We start from the raw sequence: 23,775 nt of genomic DNA, 5'->3' as shown, positions 1-23,775 counted from the left end.
TTCAACAGATGTAGGTCCATTCCTTCTCAACCAGGCAAGAGGACACCAGGCAACAAGTCAGCAGAGCCAACCAGCAGTCCTTCTGAGAAGCAGTCCAGCAGAGTGACAGTCCTTTCAGCAGCACAGCAGTCCTTCCACCTGGCACAGTATCCACAGGTCCAGAAGTGTACTGAAGAGTTAGCTTCTGAGGTCCAGTATTTATACCTAGTTGTACCTATAAAGTGGGGAGAAGCTTCTAGAGGCAGTTCTCTAAAGTGCACAGCTTCCTTGCCCTAGCTCCAAATTAACTACAGGGTGTATGCAGCCCTTTGCGTAGAGGCAGGACACACCCCATTTCGGTATAAATGTGGCTCTGCCCCACTCCTCCCTTCCATCCTTCCATTGATGGCCCATCCAGGCACACCTAAGGTCCTGATTTCTGTGGCTGTCTAGGAGGAATTCAGAAAGCCCAACTGTTGACTACACCCAGTCATGTGACCTAGAGACAGGCTGCAGGCACCAAATGGTGAAGACAGGAAAATGCCAACTTTCCAAAAGTGGATTTTTCACATTTTTGATTTAAAATCCCTATCCACCATAAGATAGGATTTTTAATTACAATTCCAAAGAATCAAACATAAACTGGCTACCTGTTCACATTTGGAAATTACAGTTGAATAAATGTAATTAGATTATTCCAATGTTATCCTATGAGAGAGGAAGGCCTTGCAGTAGTTTGAAAACAAATGTAAGAGCTTTTAATTACCAGAATATTTAAAAATAAAACTGAAATGTCCCACATTTCAACTACATCGCACTCAGCCCTCTGGGCTGTCCAGAACCTACAGTAGTAGTACCTACATGTATTCAAAAGAAAGGATTGGGACTGGCAAAAGATTTATTTTGCCAGGTCAACATGGCAGTTTAAAAACTAGGCAGTAAGGGCAGACCTGAGACATGTTTAAAGTGCTACTTAAGTTGGTGGCACAATCAGTACTGCAGAGCCAATAGAAGCATTCAATTTACAAGTCCTGAGCACAGATTGTGCCACTTTTCTAGGGACTTCCAAATAAATTAAATATGCCAGTTCAGTATATGCCAATTCTACCATCTTTTAAAAAGAGAGCACATGCTCTTTAGCACTGATTAGCAACATTAAAGTGCACAGAATCCAAAGGCCAGCAAAAAGGAATTAAGCAAACAGGAGGGTTGAAGGCAAAATGTCAGGGGGGGAAATGAAGCCCAGGATGCCAGGTCTAACACGGTGGAAGAGAGTGTGGGAAAAAAGTTTTTGAGACCATGTAGTTAGGAATGATGCAGGGTGTTGCAATAGTCCATGTTACCAAATGTGGTGACTTCCTGTGGGTTTGAGTAGAGAGTGCTTCCTTTGGGCCAGATAATATGGAAACTGAAAAGGAAAAAGTAGATGTGGGACAAAGTGATAAAGAAGTGCAACAAAATGACTCAATTTAAATTCAGTTGTTCAAAGCTGTGATGATTGGTTTATGATTAAGAGGATGAAGAAAGAAAGGGGTGGCGGTGTTAGAAGAGCAGTGGATAAAGTAAAGTAAACAGGAAGAAGTTACTTATTTCAAGAGGTAGTTGGTCATTGCAGTGATTCTAGAGGATGAATGTAGGCAACTGATGGCAGAGGAGCTTTGATGTACATTTAGGGACTACACACCTGGAAACTGTGTCTTCTGCAAACACGCTATGTGAATTCATAAATATGTACTGAACAGCTAATCCAAACCATCATTTAACCTTGGCTTGCTCCTTAGAAGACTGAGCCATAATTCCAGCTATGTGAACAAATTCATCATTGTGACCTGCGATTCCAGCCCCGTCCCTTTTTCTGCCAGAAACCCACATCATAATGATCATGGTCCAAAAACCAATCCAAATTTCGATATCAACTTAAAATAATCATTTACGTTCACAAATTCATAATATGGGCCAAGAAACAAAAGATAGGTCAAGCCACAAAGTTACCGGTGCACATGTTAGCTTGGGTTTTACTGAGGTAAATAACTGTTCCTCCCCTAAAGGAACGCACATAGAATCCAGACATATGAGCAAAGCCGTTAAAAGTTGATCCCAAATTTACAAGAACTACTCTCTCATAAACTGTAAAATCATCACATAAAAAACTACACAAAACCTCAAAAACACTGAAAAGGTTCCTTCAATCCAACAGATATTGGTCACGTGCAGATATCGGAGATCTTTTGTACCAACACTGACCAATAGCTTGGAGCAGTGGGGCCATTCTTATTGAAGAAATCAATGTCTCAAACCACATACAACAACAAATCAGTCAATGTAGTCTTTGATTAGTTTGTAGGGCTCGTTCTCTCATTCATGGGCAAAGAATTTGACAATGCTGTGCAATCACAAAGACAATGGCCTTCATTATGACTTCGGTGGTCAAAACAGTTGACCATCGAAGTCTCGGTGGCCAGGAGACCGCCAGTGATGGTGGTCTTGAGACTGCCATATTATGCTCCTCTGACAATGCCATGTCATCACAACACCGCCCGCCGTATTACAACTTTGTAATCGGCGTGGCGGTGTTGTGGTGGCGGGGCGGTGCTGGCGTAGCAGGCCCCATGGACCCTGTTCCCTCCTGGACGACCACCAGGTAAGGTGTCCGACTGACAGGGGATGTGGAGTGTTGACTGTTATATGTGAGAATGAGGGTGTGTGTGTGAATGGAGGGGGTGGGGGTGTTGTGTGTGTTTGTGTGCATGTGTGTGCAACTGTCTGTGTGCTTATATGCATGCATGTATGCGGGAGGTGGGGGGAGTGTTGTAGCCATGTGTGTGTGAATGAGTGAACGTGGATGTGTGCATGTGTGTATGTATGTGTGGATATGTGTGTGTGTGGATTGGGGGGCCAGTATGGTGATCAGCGGCGGGGAGGTCAGTATGGGGATTGGCAGAGGGAGAGTCATAACAGGGATCGGGGTGGAGGGTCAGTACAGGGTCAGGGGGAGGGGGAGAGTCACTGCTTGGGAGGGTGGGGGGCCCCTGATGGGTTCAGGTGGGGGGATCCTACAGGGATGGGGTGTTGGGGAGTCCTGGAGTAGCGACAGGATTCCTGTCGCCAGTATCCTTTCCGCCAGTGATTTAATTGCGGGGCTTCTGCCACAGAATCCCTGTCTGTAAGGATACTCATTATACCGTGGGCAGTGTTAGGTGGACCGCCGGGCCAAAGGTGGTCAACCTGCAGCAGGCGGTCCCACCCGCCTGGCGGTATAGGCAGTTAACTGACTGCGATGCAGCCAGTTCACTGCAATGGTCATTATTTGGCGGCCTGGCAACCACCACCGACATGGCGGGGCTGGGCCGCCATGGTCATAATGGCCCCCAATGTTTTATTGCTGTGGTGGTTTGTTATTGCATTTTGTAACCATTTAAAGTTAGACCTCTGTAGAAAAACACTTTTATGTGTTTGGGCGAAGTAGTGAAGGGCCTAACGTTTAGGCCCACATGAGGATGTTTGTGCTCACAGTGGAGTAGGCTTCTTTAATCCAGTCTCTGATATGCACAACCTTATTTCTAAGCTACTTTTCATGGCACCAATCAGTCTTTGTCTTCTAATTTTATCTTGGAGGGACTGAGATCCTGAAAAGCTTGGCATTCACTCACATAAAACAGAAAGTCAGAGCCTTTTTAGGTAAAATACAATACCTTGCAGCATATTTTCAAATCTTTTACGCAATGCAGGGCAGTAAGCAAAGCTGCGGTGCTGTATTGCGTGAAAGAGAGAGAGCAGAAATGCTAAATAGTCACAATGAAATGAAGCATATATGCTCTCTCCTTGTGCTGGTGCACTGTGTGCAGCCAAATGCCAATGTTGGCTTGCATTATGGGCAAGATTGTTTTTGTGCAGGAAGGTACTCCTTCCTGCACAAAAACAATCCTTAGAGACAGTTTCCTCTTTGTGTGTGTGATGTGGAATGGGTAACACGTAGAAAGAGGAAGTGACTAGGAGAAATAAATATATTTCTGCTCATTATGCCTCACTGGGAAAAACATTTTGATGCATTCCCATGTTTACTAGCTTTAGTAAATCTAGGAGTGCACCAAAATCCATGGGTGGATGTATGGGAATGCCCATGCTTCGCCCATGGATGCCAGCCAGTTTGAAACATAACATAACTCAGCACAGGCCATTGCATTGTGTTACATTTCCTTACAAAGCGAAGCAACGTAGTGCAAATCTTGATGGTGTTGTCCTTGCATTGTCTTACATGACACAAGGACAATGCAAAAGCTTGATAAATCTGTGTTCTTGTGTTTGTGCTTTGCAGCCATCCACTTTTGTTTTGGCTGAGTATTTGGCCATGGCTAGAGCACAAAAGGAAGAGAGTAGGGAAGTGAATCATATAAGGTGGTTCTATCTGATATTGATAGGAAAGCCCTGCTGAGGTACTGGAGGGGTAAGGTAAGACAAAGACTGTGATTGACCATGTGCTTTAAAAAAAATTTAAAATTGTTACATACAGAAAGAGAGAAGACACCTGTATTCAATTACTATAAATTGGAAAGTCAGTCCCTACCTCTCCTACAATAGGAATATTTTAATCCAAATTGGATTCATTTTAATCCCAATCTCTCTTAAACCTATGTTGTATTTTATCTTTATGAGGAGTCTTTAATGGGTGAAAGGTGACTGTTAAAACTTTAAGCCCTGACTCAGGGCCCGAGTTAGATTTTGGAGATAAGGATACTCTATGGCACAGGTGATGGGGTATCCTTACCACCAACATAATGGTCTGGTCACCAAATTTAAGAGCGGGCAATTCATAGTTTGATGACCAGGAAACCTCTGGTAGCAAGAGGCAGTAGAAACATAAAAATGCCCCCTCACCATGGTAGATGATGGGGGTCATTGTTTTTTGTTTAATCTGGCTTCAGGATTTTCTTTTTGAAAGTATAAAAAACAACTTTCGATGGATGGCTCTGTCATTTTGGTGAATCTGTGTGTCAATGCTTTAGAAGTGACTGCTGGCTTGGCGGCCATTTCTATATTTTCTGGGCAGGGAATGTGCCTTGACAATGGAGTAACACACTCCATTTCCCTGACAGACTTAACCTCTGCCCAACAAAATAGAATGGGCCCTTTGTGTTCATAAATCTTTAAAAAGGCATATATTAAAACCCCCATCTGAATTAATATGTGCTATAATTACTAGATATCTTACTCTCTCTGCAACAGAGTATCCTTACGGCCAATATAATCTTCCATCCTCCAAATTTAGATGCAGATGGACCATAATGTGGGAATGGCAGTGACTACCTCGACAGAGTAAGGGCTATCAGAGGAAGGGCTACATGTCTGTCCGCCTGTCTAGTTTAGATGAGAGGACCTACAGCAGTTTTTTACTGCCCATCACTGCAAGGGGAACCCTAGAGGTAAGGGGCAGATAAAAACTAAAAGTGTCCCCCTCGCTATGGGAGATGACTCCCATCGTGAGGGAGCATTTTTTATTTTTGAAAATAAAATAAGGTTTGAATTTTTTTTTGACAGAGCTGTACAGCAACATTTCAATATATTGACAGTAACCACCTTCTGCGTGGTTGAAATGTTCTTTGAGTTGATAGATATTGAAAAATTTGGCAAGTGGTTACTCCGGCGGGGTAATTTACTCCATCGCCCTGAAGAAGTAAATAGATCTGCCACAATCAGAATCAGCCCCACACACACCCCTAACTGGTTGTCATGGTCATTTCAGATGATTGTAATGTTATGCTATGTAATGTCATGAAATGTTGTGTTAAGTGATATATGTTGTTATGTCACGTTAAGTTATGCTATGTTATGCCATCTTATCTTATTTTAAGTTGTGCTATCGTAGGGGATATTTGTCATGCGTCTGCACTAAGAAGTAGTAATATCTTATGGACTAATCAAAGATATTTTAAATCAGCCAAAGGGCCTCTCAGTGCCAGGAGTTGGATCAAGCATTAAAATTAACTACAAAACGCCATGTTGTAGTTAGGCATTCTGCAAATCTTTTCACATACTGATCAACAGAAATCATATACTTGGTTGGCTTTAAGTAGGTGTGGGATATACATTTCTCTCCGCTGGCAGAGTTGATGGAAATTTGGGCTGTCTATGTTATGCTTGTAACATGACGTTCTGGCTAGTGGTAAGCTGGAGAGTGCAAGTGACAGCTGGTGTCCCATAGCGTGAGTTTCGGTTGCTAGAGGGACATCTGGCAAGATTTCTGCAACACGGACACTCAGGGATAGTCACAAACATTTGCGGGCAGAAAGCTGCAGCTCAAATAGAAAATCTACTCAAGCATCGGCAAAATTAACTTGAGATGCAGCGCCCTCTGGTATGCCACATGGTGCCATTCAGGACTAAAAATCAGCACAGGCATAGCAACTTCCCTATTTCCGCCCATTCATACAACTGAGTGGAATCTCCGGAGTTTTCATGTAGCGCCACAAAATTAAATGAAGTGAAACTCAGAGTTCTTCCCACCCATAGTTTTAGCACATAATCAGTCAGTGAAAATTACCAGCACACAGCTCCTGGTTTAAGACTTAATACTGAATCACTGTTAAATATCTTAAAATATAATACATATCTTTAAAAGGAAAATTCACCACATGGATCATCCTATTTAATTGAATGAACATATGCATAATGTGGTATACAGAAATAAAACAAGAGCTTTACATATTTATTGAACAATTTCACTCCCATTCCACTGAAGAAAGTAGCCTATTGGGGGCTATTGTAACAGCAAACTTGTTAGTACTCTATGCTACAAATAGGGCTCTTCTGGTTGAAGAGGTAAAAAGGGGGAACATACCTGTACATCTTTAGGCTGGGTAGAACTGCAGCTGTAAAAATGACAATCATTCCCAAATGTCTGGATGTTTTTCAAACCCAAACAATACCATTCAGAATGTATACCTATTTTGTCTATTCACTCCATAACCTGCTATTTTACTTCATCTGGCAAAGAATACTGCCAAGAATATTAAAGAAAGGTATACAAGTAATCACACATAAAAAATAGTTTTGCTTCCATAATGTGAAAAATTAACACTACACAGGGGAACCTGGATTTACAGTACAACCAAAAACACAACAGTTCTCATTAGCAGAATTAGTTATCACAATATTAATGAAGCTTGCAACAATGGATAGGAACAAATAATTTAAAAAAGGACCATCACTCTAAAGTACAATTTTCAAAATACTTAATGCAGTCAGTGCAATAGACAAGTGCACTGTGTCTCACGTGAAAATAAAACACCCTAAGACAAACATCAACAAACAATTACAGGACGTAGAAACAGAAAGTGTGTTCCCAAAAAACAAAAAACAGATCCTCAGTCTATTCCTCAGTTTGGTTTGTTTGTATATGGTGTTGACGATGTTTCAGCCCTGTATTAGATGTAGGGTCTCATCAGGACAAAACGATAAGGGGACATCCTGGAAAACACATATAGCCTTTTTCTCTTTAACTTGGAGAATCTCTTCACGGGGGCAGTACCTTACTCTTTTCATAATGGCTTGAACTGTTTTATGTGATTAACCCTACTGAGTAGCCTATCTTGTAGCATATGTTTTCTTTAAAATAGTCTTTTTAGTGTGAACAATTCAAGAAAATATGCCTAATGGGAGTCCATCTCTTAGGGCCCTGGGGTGAAAACTACTACATGAGAGTATTATATTACGGTCCCATGGTTTCCGGAACAGACAGGTATAAAGCCTATTGTTCATGTGTTTGATGGTCAAGTCTGGAAAGGCAGTCTTTTCTTCTTAGTGTGTGCAAGTGTCTATGAGATTCTTCTGGACACAATTCAAGTATTCCATGAATTCAAAAAGTGTCATTTTAGTATTGGACCAGATCATAAATGTATCATCAATGTAATGCTTCCAAAACTTTATGTTGGACTGGTACAGATTGTTTTTTGTAAACACAATGCATTGTCAAAGATTATCAACGAACATATTTGCCAGATTTGGTGCAAAAATGGCACCCATAGTTGTACCAGAGCACTGTTGGTACTATTGGTAACAGCATTCATTATATTTAAATTAATTGCATTGCAATTTTCGGTTGCATAATAATATATTCAGTGGTTACCTTTCAAAGGCTAGGGTTAGATCTTTAACAATTCCTCAATTATCAAATCCTCTCCATTTGAGGTATATGGTGTAGAGTAAAGCAATGTCAAGGGTAAGTAAGAGTTTCTTACTAGCACCAAAAGGCATACTTTTTGAATCAGGTTCTCTATGAATGCTGTAACGTACAAAGCTCTCCTAGTGGAAACATAATCTTTGATGAAGATATTGATATATTCCCCCAGGGCTCCAGAATGGAATAACAGCCTGAAAAAAGGGGCTTCCTGGATGTGGTTTAGGTCTATATGCAATGTAGGCAGAGTGATGTTTGGGGATTTGCTTTGTTCAGATATTTAAACTGTTTGTGTGATAGGGAACCTATCTCTCTAGCGTGTGTTGTAACAGTCAATATTCTCAATTTTATGGATTTGAGGGCATACTGAGAGAGTCTAATATAGTGTCTTGTAGCTGAAATCTGTCCTAAAATTTCAATCTTGTATTCAGTGAAGTTTTGTATTACTATTCCCCCTCCTTTGGCTTTACTATAATAGAGGAGTTCTGTTTCAGTTTTTTGAGTGGTTTTCTTTATGCTAGGTAAATTTTGTAGGGGTAAAGTATTTAATATATTGTAGTACCAAGGCATCATTTGAGACACTTTCTCGATGGTAAATAATTCGGGGGACATTAGCATGTTCGGAATAAAGAAAGTTGAATGTCTCTGAATTATTGATAGGGTCATTCCTCTCCAAGAAGAATATGTTTTAACCTATTGTTTGCGAAGTGCAAACGTTCTTTTTTTCTGATGAAAAAGATTCCATTCTTTCCTATAATAACAAACGGTGGGCCCGTAATCAAAAGAGAGATTTCACTAGATGATAACTGGAGGATAATGTACGTTGAGAGAGGATGAAACTAGGAATACATTAATTAATAGTTGGTTGCTCTAGGTCCTGAACAAGGGTCTTTCCAGGCCCCACCTGTAGTCTTTCCTCCTTGTCTGATGATCTCCTGGGTATTGATTCTGTGGTGTGTTCGTTCTTTTCTCCCTCTGGCCTTGTCCTAAAAAAGGTTGGCCTTGATGACTTTTCAACAAGTCTTGCCTTTCTCAACCTAAAGATTGCCATTTTGCTTCACAATATAAACTAATCAAATGTGCCTACATCACTCATAGTGCAAAACAATCCAGAGACTTTGAACCTGTGCAAAAAAATATTTTACTGCGTGTGATAGTTAAAACAACTATAATATTCTCCTTACATTATTGAGCTATCTAGTTGTAGGTAATTCAGTTATTTCAGCAATCGATAATACAGGTTGCTATGTTCAGCATGGCAACTGACCCCAAATTCACATAACGAAGCAAGCGGGTTGTACATGATATCACTCCCTGGTGGCCTTCTCTCTATTGGTAGGAATAGCATTCTCCCTAGTCCTACATTATTCTCTCTCCTCCAAAGTGGGCTATCAGACCACCTTGAAATATTAGCTGTGGCAAAGAATGAGCTCCAACCACTATTGTGTGTACAATACATGACACCATATATCACTATACGTTGTGAAAATGCATATCATTAAACAGTAGGTCACACTGTATTCTGCCCAAGTGGGCACTTAAATGCCTAATGTTATCCTACGACTAGTCAGTCTTATCACTTCAGCTGTTGCATCCGCCTTTTACACTCGTGTACATTGGGCACTTGTCAGCTATAAATAGCTCCTTGCTCCTCTGGATGCCAAACCTCCAGCATCAGCTCTGCAGAAACATTTAAAAACAGTGTTAAAATCAGCAAAATGACTTCCCATTTTATAGTCTAACAAAGAGCAGTGCACATTTCTCTCATGTTTAAACTTTTTTACAACTTGGCCCTGAATACCCAAATATTTACAAAATATATTGCTTTTTTCAATGATGCACATGTAATTCCTCTCCACAATTCAGTCTATTAGGTTCCTTACTGTCAAAAGCCAATATATATAGACTCTAGTATTCTTATTTTCTTTTCCCTATGCCCCATTCTAGCAGCTTTTACAATCTCATCAAATACACTATATTTTAAGGTCACATATTTCCCCTCCCTGCCTTGCCAGCCTGATGTCTGACAGAGCTAGCATGTGGACAAGTTGCATCAGGTGAATATGTACCCTGAGCTCCTAGTAAGGGCCTGAGGTGAGGCACTAAACCTGACTTTCTACAGGTTCTGCCAGTTGGATCACTCATTCCTTCAACCTACTTGCTGCCCAATGAGTATCACTGAACGGCTTTGTATATTATCAATTTCAATTTCAATTTGAGCACCTACCAAGGCAGACGTTTCACACTAGATCCATAAGAACAGCTCGGCACCTGAAGATTATAGGTAGAAACATGTCAACCTTCCATGTGATTTGAACAGACAGGCTTAAATTACTCATGTTCTTTCGTGGCTTTTAATCCTGGCCTAAAAATCCACCAATAAAACCACAAACATACTCTGGAGTCAGTTTCATCTCACATCAATCTCTCTCTTTTGGTTCACTCTCTGGCTCTCTCACCACACCCTGCTCATCACTCTAGGCCAACCTCAGCTTCAAAACATCGCAGAGCTCCTTCATCTTAGAGAGTTGTAGCCAGCACCGTTAGTAGATATCATGGTGCAAGGAGGTTCCCTGTGATAAAGCATGCCACGTTCGAGTGGTTGAGGGAATTCGTCCTTTAAAAAGGATGCTTCCACTGTAGCTAGGCCATGCTGCTTGTCTCCCCCACCCTTTTATCTTTTTTCTCCTTTGGTTCTCCTTTTTTTCTCTTCTTTCTCAATTCTATATTTTTCCTGATAGAGACCCGGCAGTTTATAGTGCTATATAATGATTTTTTTTACCCCATTGTCTAATGAGGCAATTGATGTTTTCGAAAGAAGGGTAATAAAAGAACATTGGAGACTCACATATTAAAAGATTCAGGGCCATATTTATACTTTTTGACGCAAAACTGCGCTAACGCAGTTTTGCGCCAAAAACATTAGCGCCGGCTGACGCCATTCTGAAGCGCCATGCGGGCGCCGTATTTATTCAATGACGTTAGCCGGCGTTAGCCGCCGGCGCTGTCTGGTGTGCGTTAAAAAAAACGACGTACACCAGGCAGCGCCGGCGTAGGGGGAAAATGGCGTATGGGCGTCCACAAATGGTGCAAGTCAGGCTGAGGCAAAAAAATCACCACAACCCGATTTGCGCCATTTTTTTACGACGCCCATCCCCCATTGAAATGACTCCTGTCTTAGCAAAGACAGGAGTCATGCCCCCTTGCCCAATGGCCATGCCCAGTGGACTTCTGTCCCCTGGGCATGGTCATTGGGCATAGTGGCATGTAGGGGGGCACAAATCAGGCCCCCCTATGCCACAATTTTTTTTAAAAAAAAATACTTACCTGGACTTACCTTAATGTCCCTGGGGTGGGTCCCTCCATCCTTGGGTGTCCTCCTGGGGTGGGCAAGGGTGGCAGGGGGTGTCCCTGGGGGCAGGGGAGGGCACCTCTGGGCTCATTCTGAGCCCACAGGTCCCTTAACGCCTGCCCTGACCCAGGCGCTAAAATCCGGCGCTAATGCGGGTTTTTTAGACCCGCCCACTCCCGGGCGTCATTTTTGCCCGGGAGTATAAATACGACGCATATGCATCGGAGTCATTTTTTAAGACGGGAACGCCTACCTTGCATATCATTAACGCAAGGAAGGTGTTCACGCAAAAAAATGATGCTAACTCCATGAACTTTGGCGCTAGACGCGTCTAACGCCAAAGTATAAATATGGAGTTAGTTTTGCGTCGAATTTGCGTCGAAAAAAACGACACAAATTCGGCGCAAACGGAGTATAAATATGCCCCTTATGGTTTTGAGAATTTGCGGAAAAACAATATCAAGAGATAAGGGGTTTGAGTGAGAGTGATAAAATAATGATAAAACAATCTGAAAAAGAGAGCAATGTAGTTATCGTCCTAAAGGAAATATATCTAACAGTAGGGTATAAACAATTGAATGATAAATCAGACTATGAGATTACAAATAATAGTAGTGTCCTTCAGGCTAATAAATGCTACTGTAATAGGCTTATTGATTGGGGTGATCCGGGTCTATTAGAATGAAAGGACTATCAGATCCTAAAATGTGAGTCCTCCAAAATTCCAATACCATGTTTTCTTTCACAATTGAGTAAAGATTCTAAGTGTCCACCTGGTAGACCAATAGGCTCAACTATAGGCAGCTTATTAGAATACACCTCAAGATATATGGATTTATTTTTAAGGCTCTCCGTTCATACATAAAGGAAAGTGGAGATTTTTTATGCATAATTGACGGAACATCATGGGAAGAGAATTACCTTCTCATGAGTTTAGATGTCAACAGTCTATATACATGCATTTCCCATGAACTGTGGATTCAATATTGCAGACACTCTTCGAGCGAGGTCACTATCCTTCATGGTACACACTGAGATGCTGATTGACATGATATGATACTCTCTTTCAAACAACTTTTCCTTTTTAACAGGGAGATCAATAGCCAAACCCAGGTATGGGCACCTGTTTTGCCCTGAGCTACCCCGGTCTTTACTTAGGCTGGTGGAAGAAAAAGGTGGCAAGTAGCATCCATTATTTTGTTGATCACATGGTACCCTGGGTGAGGTACATAGATGATATATTTTGTACTACGAATGGATCCAGGGAGGCAGCAAAATAATTTGTTTCAATACTAAATAAGACCACATTGAAATTGAGCTACACCAATTATGTCTGTAATTGTACAATTGAGCTTTGGGATCTTAATGTTGAAGTTAACAACAATAAACTAGAAATTAAGCTTTACAGAAAGTCAACAGCATGTCACAGCTTTCTGCATACCTTGAGTAATCATCCTTGGAATCTAAATCACAGTATTCCTTATGGAGAATAATTTAGAACAAAGAGGAATTGCAGAACACAAGAGGCTTTTATGGAGGAGACCAAAGTAATGACTAAGCAATTTAAGGAAAGGGGTTACTCCAGGCATATTGTGAATACGTCTCTGGACAGAGTTAATCTGGTTGCAAGGGAGGATTTGTTGTTAACCCCTTAGCTGCTGGGCCGTTCCCCCCCCCCCAGTGCTGAGCCCTTTTTTGGCTATTTGGGGTCGTTCGCGCTTAGGCCTTCATAACTTTTTGTCCACATAAGCTATCCACGCCAAATTTGCGTCCTTTTTTCCCAACATCCTAGGGATTCTAATGGTACCCAGAGTTTGTGGTTTCCCCTGGAGGAGACCAAGAAATTAGCCAAAATACAGTGAAAGTTTCGTTTTTTCCAAAGAAATGGGAAAAAAGGGCTGCCGAAGAAGGCTTGTGGTTTTTCCCCTGAAAATGGCATCAACAAAGGGTTTCTGGTGCTAAAATCACCATCTTCCCACCTTTCAGGAACGGGCAGACTTGAATCAGAAAACCACATTTTTCAACACAAATTTGGCATTTTACTGGGACATACTTCATTTTTACCATTTTCGGTGCTTTCAGCCTCCTTCCAGTTAGTGACAGGAATGGGTATGAAACCAATGCTGGATCCCGGAAAGCTAAAACATTTCTGAAAAGTAGATAAAATTCTGAATTCAGCAAGGGGTCATTTGTGTAGATCCTACTAGGTTTTCCCAGAGAAAATAACAGCTGAAATAAAAAAATATTGAAATTGAGCTGAAAACAACAGCCATTTTTCTTTATGTATTACTCTGTAACTTTTTCCTGCGATGTCAGATTTTTTAAAGCAATATACCGTTATGTCTGCTGGACTCTTCTGGTTGCGGAGATATATAGGGCTTGTAGGTTCATCAAGAACCCTAGGTACCCAGAGCCAATAAATGAGCTGCACCATGCAGTTGGTTTTCATTCTATACTGGGTATACAGCTATTCATTTGCTGAAATATAAAAAGTGAAAAATAGGAATAAAGAAAACCTTTGCATTTCCAAAATGGGCTCAAGATAAGGTTTTGAGGAGCAGTGGTTATTTGCACATCTCTGAATTCCGGGGTTCCCATACTAGCATGTGAATTGCAGGGCATTTCTCAAATAGATGTCTTTTTTACACACTCTCTTATATTTGGAAGGAAAAAATGTAGAGAAAGATAAGGGGCAATAACACTTGTTTTTCTATTCTGTGTTCTCCCAAGTCTCCCCAATGATACCTCACTTGTGTGGGTAGGCCTAGCACCCGCAACAGGAAATGCCCCAAAACACAACGTGGACACATCCCATTTTTTGACAGAAAACAGAGCTGTTTTTTGCAAAGTGCCTACCTGTAGATTTTGGCCTCTAGCTCAGCCGGCACCTAGGGAAACCTACCAAATCTGTGCATTTTTGAAAACTAGAGACCTAGGGGAATCCAAGATGGGGTGACTTGTGGGGTTTTGACCAAGTTCTGTTACCCAGAATCCTTTGCAAACCTCAAAAATCGGCTAAAAAAACACGTTTTCCTCACATTTCGGTGACAGAAAGTTCTGGAATCTGAGAGGAGCCACAAATTTCCTTCCACCCAGCATTCCCCCAAGTCTCCCGATACAAATGATACCTTACTTGTGTGGGTAGGCCTAGCGCCTGCGACAGGAAATACCCCAAAACACAACGTGGACACATCCCATTTTTTACAGAAAACAGAGCTGTTTTTTGCAAAGTGCCTGCCTGTAGATTTTGGCCTCTAGCTCAGCCGGCACCTAGGGAAACCTACCAAACCTGTGCATTTCTGAAAACTAGAGACCTAGGGGAATCCAAGATGGGGTGACTTGTGGGGCTTTGACCAGGTTCTGTTACCCAGAATCCTTTGCAAACCTCAAAATGTGGCTTAAAAAACACGTTTTCCTCACATTTCGGTGACAGAAAGTTCTGGAATCTGAGAGGAGCCACGAATTTCCTTCCACCCAGCGTTCCCCCAAGTCTCCCGATAAAAATGATACCTCACTTGTGTGGGTAGCCCTAGCGCCCGTGACAGGAAATGCCCCAAAACACAACGTGGACACATCACATTTTTTGACAGAAAACAGAGCTGTTTTTTGCAAAGTGCCAGCCTGTAGATTTTGGCCTCTAGCTCAGCCAGCACCTAGGGAAACCTACCAAACCTGTGCATTTTTTAAAACTAGAGACCTAGGGGAATCCAAGATGGGGTGACTTGTGGGGCTCTGACCAGGTTCTGTTACCCAGAACCCTTTGCAAACCTCAAAATGTGGTTAAAAAAACAAGTTTTCCTCAAATTTCGGTGACAGAAAGTTCTGGAATCTGATAGGAGCCACAAATTTCCTTCCACCCAGCGTTCCCCCAAGTCTCCCGATAAAAATTATACCTCACTTGTGTGGGTAGGCCTAGTGCCTGCGACAGGAAATGCCCCAAAACACAACGTGGACACATCACATTTTTTGACAGAAAACAGAGCTGTTTTTTGCAAAGTGCCTGCCTGAAGATTTTGGCCTCTAGCTCAGCCGGCACCAAGGGAAACCTACCAACCCTGTGCATTTTTTAAACCTAGAGACCTAGGGGAATCAAAGATGGGGTGACTTGTGGGGCTCTGACCAGGTTCTGTTACCCAGAATCCTTTGCAAACCTCAAAATGTGGCTAAAAAACAAGTTTTCCTCACATTTCGGTGACAGAAAGTTCTGGAATCTGAGAGGAGCCACGAATTTCCTTCCACCCAGTGTTCCCCCAAGTCTCCCGATAAAAATGATACCTCACTTGTGTGGGTAGGCCTAGCGCCCGCGACAGGAAACGCCCCAAAACACAACGTGGACACATAACATTTTTTGACAGAAAACAGAGCTGTTTTTTGCAAAGTGCCTGCCTGTAGATATTGGCTTCTAGCTCAGCCGGCACCTAGGGAAACCTACCAAACCTGTGCATTTTTGAAAACTAGAGACCTAGGGAAATCCAAGATGGGGTGACTTTTGGGGCTCTGACAACGTTCTGTTATCCAGAATCCTTTGCAAACCTCAAAATGTGGATAAAAAAACACATTTTCCTCACATTTCAGGGACAGAAATTTCTGGATTCTGAGAGGAGCCACAAATTTCCTTCCACCCAGCGTTCCCCCAAGTCTCCCGATAAAAATTATACCTCACTTGTGTAGGTAGGCCTAGCGCCCGCAACAGGAAATGCCCCAAAACACAACATGGACACATCCCATTTTTTGACAGAAAACAGAGCTGTTTTTTGCAAAGTGCCTACCTGTAGATTTTGGCCTCTAGCTCAGCCGGCACCGAGGGAAACCTACCAAACCTGTGCATTTTTGAAAACTAGAAACCTAGGGGAATCCAAGATGGGGTGACTTGTGGGGCTCTGACCAGGTTCTGTTACCCAGAATCCTTTGCAAACCTCAAAATGTGGCTAAAAAAACACATTTTCCTCACATTTCGGTGACAGAAAGTTCTGGAATCTGAGAGGAGCCACAAATTTCCTTCCACCCAGCGTTCCCCCAAGTCACCCGATAAAAATGATACCTCACTTGTGTGGGTAGTCCTAGCGCCCGCGACAGGAAATGCCCCAAAACACAACGTGGACACATCCCATTTTGTGACAGAAAACAGAGCTGTTTTTTGCAAAGTGCGCGCTTGTAGATTTTGGCCTCTAGCTCAGCCGGCACCTAGGGAAACCTACCAAACCTGCGCAGTTTTGAAAACTAGAGACCTAGTGGAATCCAAGATGGGGTGACTTGTGGGTCTCTGACCAGGTTCTGTTACCCAGAATCCTTTGCAAACCTTAAAATGTGGCTAAAAAAACAATGTTTTCCTCACATTTCAGTGACAGAAAGTTCTGGAATCTGAGAGGAGCCACACATTTCCTTCCACCCAATCTCACGATAAAAAAGATACCTCACTTGTGTGGGTAGGCCTAGCGCCCGTGACAGGAAATGCCCCAAAACACAACGTGGACACATCCCATTTTTTGACAGAAAACAGAGCTGTTTTTTGCAAAGTGCCCACCTGTAGATTTTGGCCTCTAGCTCAGCCGGCACCTAGGGAAACCTACCAAACCTGTGCATTTTTTAAAACTAGAGACCTAGGGGAATCCAAGATGGGGTGACTTGTGGGGCTCTGACCAGGTTCTGTTACCCAGAATCCTTTGCAAACCTCAAAATGTGGCTAAAAAACACATTTTCCTCACATTTCGGTGACAGAAAGTTCTGAAATCTGAGAGGAGCCACAAATTTCCTTTCATCCAGCGTTCCCCCAAGTCTCCCGATAAAAATGGTACCTCACTTGTGTGGGTAGGCCTAGCGCCCGCGACAGGAAATGCCCCAAAACACAACGTGGACACATCCCATTTTATGACAGAAAACAGAGCTGTTTTTTGCAAAGTGCCTACCTGTAGATTTTGGCCTCTAGCTCAGCCGGCACCTAGGGAAACCTACCAAACCTGTGCATTTTTGAAAACTAGAGACCTAGGGGCATCCAAGATGGGGTGACTTGTGGGGTTTTGACCAGGTTCTATTACCCAAAATCCTTTGCAAACATCAAAATGGGGCTAAAAAAACACGTTTTCCTCACATTTCGGTGACAGAAAGTTCTGGAATCTGAGAGGAGCCACAAATTTCCTTCCACCCAGCATTCCCCCAAGTCTCCCGATAAAAATGATAACTCACTTGTGTGGGTAGGCCAAGTACCCGCGACAGGAAATACCCCAAAACACAACGTGGACACATCTCATTTTTCACAGAAAACAGAGCTGTTTTTTGCAAAGTGCCCACCTGTAGATTTTGGCCTCTAGCTCAGCCGGCACCTAGGGCAACCTACCAAACCTGTGCATTTTGAAAACTAGAGACCTAGGGGAATCCAAGATGGCGTGACTTGTGGGGCTCTGACCAGGTTCTGTTACCCAGAATCCTTTGCAAACCTCAAAATGTGGCTAAAAAAACACGTTTTCCTCACATTTCGGTGGCAGAAAGTTCTGGAATCTGGGAGGAGCCACAAATTTCCTTCCACCCAGTGTTCCCCCAAGTCTCCCGATAAAAATGATACCTCACTTGTGTGGGTAGGCCTAGCGCCCGCGACAGGAAATGCACCAAAACACAACTTGGACACATCCCATTTTTTGACAGAAAACAGAGCTGTTTTTTGCAAAGTGCCTACCTGTAGATTTTGGCCTCTAGCTCAGCCGGCACCGAGGGAAACCTACCAAACCTGTGCATTTTTGAAAACTAGAAACCTAGGGGAATCCAAGATGGGGTGACTTGTGGGGCTCTGACCAGGTTCTGTTACCCAGAATCCTTTGCAAACCTCAAAATGTGGCTAAAAAAACACATTTTCCTCACATTTCGGTGACAGAAAGTTCTGGAATCTGAGAGGAGCCACAAATTTCCTTCCACCCAGCGTTCCCCCAAGTCACCCGATAAAAATGATACCTCACTTGTGTGGGTAGTCCTAGCGCCCGCGACAGGAAATGCCCCAAAACACAACGTGGACACATTCCATTTTGTGACAGAAAACAGAGCTGTTTTTTGCAAAGTGCCCGCTTGTAGATTTTGGCCTCTAGCTCAGCCGGCACCTAGGGAAACCTACCAAACCTGCGCAGTTTTGAAAACTAGAGACCTAGGGGAATGCAAGATGGGGTGACTTGTGGGTCTCTGACCAGGTTCTGTTACCCAGAATCCTTTGCAAACCTTAAAATGTGGCTAAAAAAACAATGTTTTCCTCACATTTCTGTGACAGAAAGTTCTGGAATCTGAGAGGAGCCACACATTTCCTTCCACCCAGTCTCCCGATAGAAAAGATACCTCACTTGTGTGGGTAGGCCTAGCGCCCGCGACAGGAAATGCCCCAAAACACAACGTGGACACATCCCATTTTTTGACAGAAAACAGAGCTGTTTTTTGCAAAGTGCCCACCTGTAGATTTTGGCCTCTAGCTCAGCCGGCACCTAGGGAAACCTACCAAACCTGTGCATTTTTTTAAACTAGAGATCTAGGGGAATCCAAGATGGGGTGACTTGTGGGGCTCTGACCAGGTTCTGTTACCCAGAATCCTTTGCAAACCTCAAAATGTGGCTAAAAAACACATTTTCCTCACATTTCGGTGACAGAAAGTTCTGAAATCTGAGAGGAGCCACAAATTTCCTTTCATCCAGCGTTCCCCCAAGTCTCCCGATAAAAATGATACCTCACTTGTGTGGGTAGGCCTAGCGCCCGCGACAGGAAATGCCCCAAAACACAACGTGGACACATCCCATTTTATGACAGAAAACAGAGCTGTTTTTTGCAAAGTGCCTACCTGTAGATTTTGGCCTCTAGCTCAGCCGGCACCTAGGGAAACCTACCAAACCTGTGCATTTTTGAAAACTAGAGACCTAGGGGAATCCAAGATGGGGTGACTTGTGGGGTTTTGACCAGGTTCTATTACCCAAAATCCTTTGCAAACCTCAAAATGGGGCTAAAAAAACACCTTTTCCTCACATTTCGGTGACAGAAAGTTCTGGAATCTGAGAGGAGCCACAAATTTCCTTCCACCCAGCATTCCCCCAAGTCTCCCGATAAAAATGATAACTCACTTGTCTGGGTAGGCCAAGCACCCGCGACAGGAAATACCCCAAAACACAACGTGGAAACATCCCATTTTTCACAGAAAACAGAGCTGTTTTTTACAAAGTGCCTGCCTGTAGATTTTGGCCTCTAGCTCAGCCGGCACCTAGGGAAACCTACCAAACCTGTGCATTTTTTAAACCTAGAGACCTAGGGGAATCCAAGATGGGGTGACTTGTGGGGCTCTGACCAGGTTCTGTTACCCAGAACCCTTTGCAAACCTCAAAATGTGGCTATAAAAACAAGTTTTCCTCACATTTTGGTGACAGAAAGTTCTGGAATCTGATAGGAGCCACAAATTTCCTTCCACCCAGCGTTCCCCCAAGTCTCCCGATAAAAATGATACCTCACTTGTGTGGGTAGGCCTAGCACCTGCGACAGGAAATGCCCCAAAACACAACGTGGACACATCACATTTTTTGACAGAAAACAGAGCTGTTTTTTGCAAAGTGCCTGCCTGTAGATTTTGGCCTCTAGCTCAGCCGGCACCTAGGGAAACCTACCAAACCTGTGCATTTTTGAAAACTAGAGACCTAGGGAAATCCAAGATGGGGTGACTTGTGGGGCTCTGACCACGTTCTGTTATCCAGAATCCTTTGCAAACCTCAAAATGTGGATAAAAAAACACGTTTTCCTCACATTTCAGGGACAGAAAGTTCTGGATTCTGAGAGGAGCCACAAATTTCCTTCCACCTAGCGTTCCCCCAAGTCTCCTGATAAAAATGATACCTCACTTGTGTAGGTAGGCCTAGCACCCGCAACAGGAAATGCCCCAAAACACAACATGGACACATCCCATTTTTTGACAGAAAACAGAGCTGTTTTTTGCAAAGTGCCTACCTGTGGATATTGGCCTCTAGCTCAGCCGTCACCTAGGGCAACCTACCAAACCTGTGCATTTTTGAAAACTAGAGACCTAGGGAAATCCAAGATGGGGTGACTTGTGGGGCTCTGACCACGTTCTGTTATCCAGAATCCTTTGCAAACCTCAAAATGTGGATAAAAAAACACGTTTTCCTCACATTTCAGGGACAGAAAGTTCTGGATTCTGAGAGGAGCCACAAATTTCCTTCCACCCAGTGTTCCCCCAAGTCTCCCGATAAAAATGATACCTCACTTGTGTGGGTAGGCCTAGCGCCCGCGACAGTAAACGCCCCAAAACACAACGTGGACACATCCCATTTTTTTACAGAAAACAGAGCAGTTTTTTGCACAGTGCCTGCCTGTAGATTTTGGCCTCTAGTTCAGCCGGCACCTAGGGAAACCTACCAAACCTGTGCATTTTTTTAAACTAGAGACCTAGGGAAATCCAAGATGGGGTGACTTGTGGGGCTCTGACCACGTTCTGTTATCCAGAATCCTTTGCAAACCTCAAAATGTGGATAAAAAAACAAGTTTTCCTCACATTTCAGGGACAGAAAGGTCTGGAATCTGAGAGGAGCCACAAATTTCCTTCCACCCAGCGTTCCCCCAAGTCTCCCGATAAAAATGATACCTCACTTGTGTAGGTAGGCCTAGCGCCCGCAACAGCAAATGCCCCAAAACACAACATGGACACATCCCATTTTTTGACAGAAAACAGAGCTGTTTTTTGCAAAGTGCCTACCTGTGGATTTTGGCCTCTAGCTCAGCCGTCACCTAGGGCAACCTACCAAACCTGTGCATTTTGAAAACTAGAGACCTAGGGGAATCCAAGATGGGGTGACTTGTGGGGTTTTGACCAGGTTCTATTACCCAAAATCCTTTGCAAACCTCAAAATGGGGCTAAAAAAACACGTTTTCCTCACATTTCGGTGACAGAAAGTTCTGGAATCTGAGAGGAGCCACAAATTTCCTTCCACCCAGCATTCCCCCAAGTCTCCCGATAAAAATGATAACTCACTTGTGTGGGTAGGACAAGCACCCGCGACAGGAAATACCCCAAAACACAACGTGGAAACATCCAATTTTTCACAGAAAACAGAGCTATTTTTTACAAAGTGCCTGCCTGTTGATTTTGGCCTCTAGCTCAGCCGGCACCTAGGGAAACCTACCAAACCTGTGCATTTTTGAAACCTAGGGGAATCCAAGATGGGGTGACTTGTGGGGCTTTGACCAGGTTCTGTTACCCAGAACCCTTTGCAAACCTCAAAATGTGGCTAAAAAAACAAGTTTTCCTCACATTTCGGTGACAGAAAGTTCTGGAATCTGATAGGAGCCACAAATTTCCTTCCACCCAGCGTTCCCCCAAGTCTCTCGATAAAAATGATACCTCACTTGTGTGGGTAGGCCTAGCACCTGCGACAGGAAATGCCCCAAAACACAACGTGGACACATCACATTTTTTGACAGAAAACAGAGCTGTTTTTTGCAAAGTGCCTGCCTGTAGATTTTGGCCTCTAGCTCAGCCGGCACCTAGGGAAACCTACCAAATCTGTGCATTTTTGAAAACTAGAGACCTAGGAGAATCCAAGATGGGGTGACTTGTGGCGCTCTGACCAGGCTCTGTTACCCAGAATCCTTTGCAAACCTCAAAATGTGGCTAAAAATACAAGTTTTCCTCACATTTCGGTGACAGAAAGTTCTGGAATCTGAGAGGAGCCACAAATTTCCTTCCACCTAGTGTTCCCCCAAGTCTCCCGATAAAAATGATACCTCACTTGTGTGGGTAGGCCTTGCACCCGCGACAGGAAACGCCCCAAAACACAACGTGGACACATCCCATTTTTTGACAGAAAACAGAGCTGTTTTTTGCAAAGTGCCTGCCTGTAGATTTTGGCCTCTAGCTCAGCCGGCACCTAGGGAAACCTACCAAACCTGTGCATTTTTGAAAACTAGAGACCTAGGGAAATCCAAGATGGGGTGACTTGTGGGGCTCTGACCATGTTCTGTTATCCAGAATCCTTTGCAAACCTCAAAATGAGGATAATAAAAACACGTTTTCCTCACATTTCAGGGACAGAAAGTTCTGGATTCTGAGAGGAGCCACAAATTTCCTTCCACCTAGCGTTCCCCCAAGTCTCCTGATAAAAATGATACCTCACTTGTGTAGGTAGGCCTAGCACCCGCAACAGGAAATGCCCCAAAACACAACATGGACACATCCTATTTTTTGACAGAAAACAGAGCTGTTTTTTGCAAAGTGCCTACCTGTGGATTTTGGCCTCTAGCTCAGCCGTCACCTAGGGCAACCTACCAAACCTGTGCATTTTTTAAAACTAGAGACCTAGGGAAATCCAAGATGGGGGGACTTGTGGGGCTCTGACCACGTTCTGTTATCCAGAATCCTTTGCAAACCTCAAAATGTGGATAAAAAAACACGTTTTCCTCACATTTCAGGGACAGAAAGTTCTGGATTCTGAGAGGAGCCACAAATTTCCTTCCACCCAGTGTTCCCCCAAGTCTCCCGATAAAAATGATACCTCACTTGTGTAGGTAGGCCTAGCGCCCGCAACAGGAAATGCCCCAAAACACAACATGGACACATCCCATTTTTTGACAGAAAACAGAGCTGTTTTTTGCAAAGTGCCTTCCTGTGGATTTTGGCCTCTAGCTCAGCCGTCACCTAGGGCAACCTACCAAACCTGTGCATTTTGAAAACTAGAGACCTAGGGGAATCCAAGATGGCGTGACTTGTGGGGCTCTGACCAGGTTCGGTTACCCAGAATCCTTTGCAAACCTCAAAATGTGGCTAACAAAACACGTTTTCCTCACATTTCGGTGACAGAAAGTTCTGGAATCTGGGAGGAGCCACAAATTTCCTTCCACCCAGTGTTCCCCCAAATCCCCCGATAAAAATGATACCTCACTTGTGTGGGTAGGCCTAGCGCCCGCGACAGGAAATGCGCCAAAACACAACTTGGACACATCACATTTTTTGACAGAAAACAGAGCTGTTTTTTGCAAAGTGCCCACCTGTAGATTTTGGCCTCTAGCTCAGCCGGCACCTAGGGAAACCTACCAAACCTGTGCATTTTTGAAAACTAGAGACCTAGGGAAATCCAAGATGGGGTGACTTGTGGGGCTCTGACCACGTTCTGTTATCCAGAATCCTTTGCAAACCTCAAAATGTGGATAAAAAAACACGTTTTCCTCACATTTCGGTGACAGAAAGTTCTGGAATCTGGGAGGAGCCACAAATTTCCTTCCACCCAGTGTTCCCCCAAGTCTCCCGATA

This window comes from Pleurodeles waltl, chromosome 6 (assembly GCF_031143425.1).
Source record: "Pleurodeles waltl isolate 20211129_DDA chromosome 6, aPleWal1.hap1.20221129, whole genome shotgun sequence".
In the NCBI taxonomy this organism is placed as follows: Eukaryota; Metazoa; Chordata; class Amphibia; order Caudata; family Salamandridae; genus Pleurodeles; species Pleurodeles waltl.
This window is presented reverse-complemented; position numbering follows the sequence as displayed.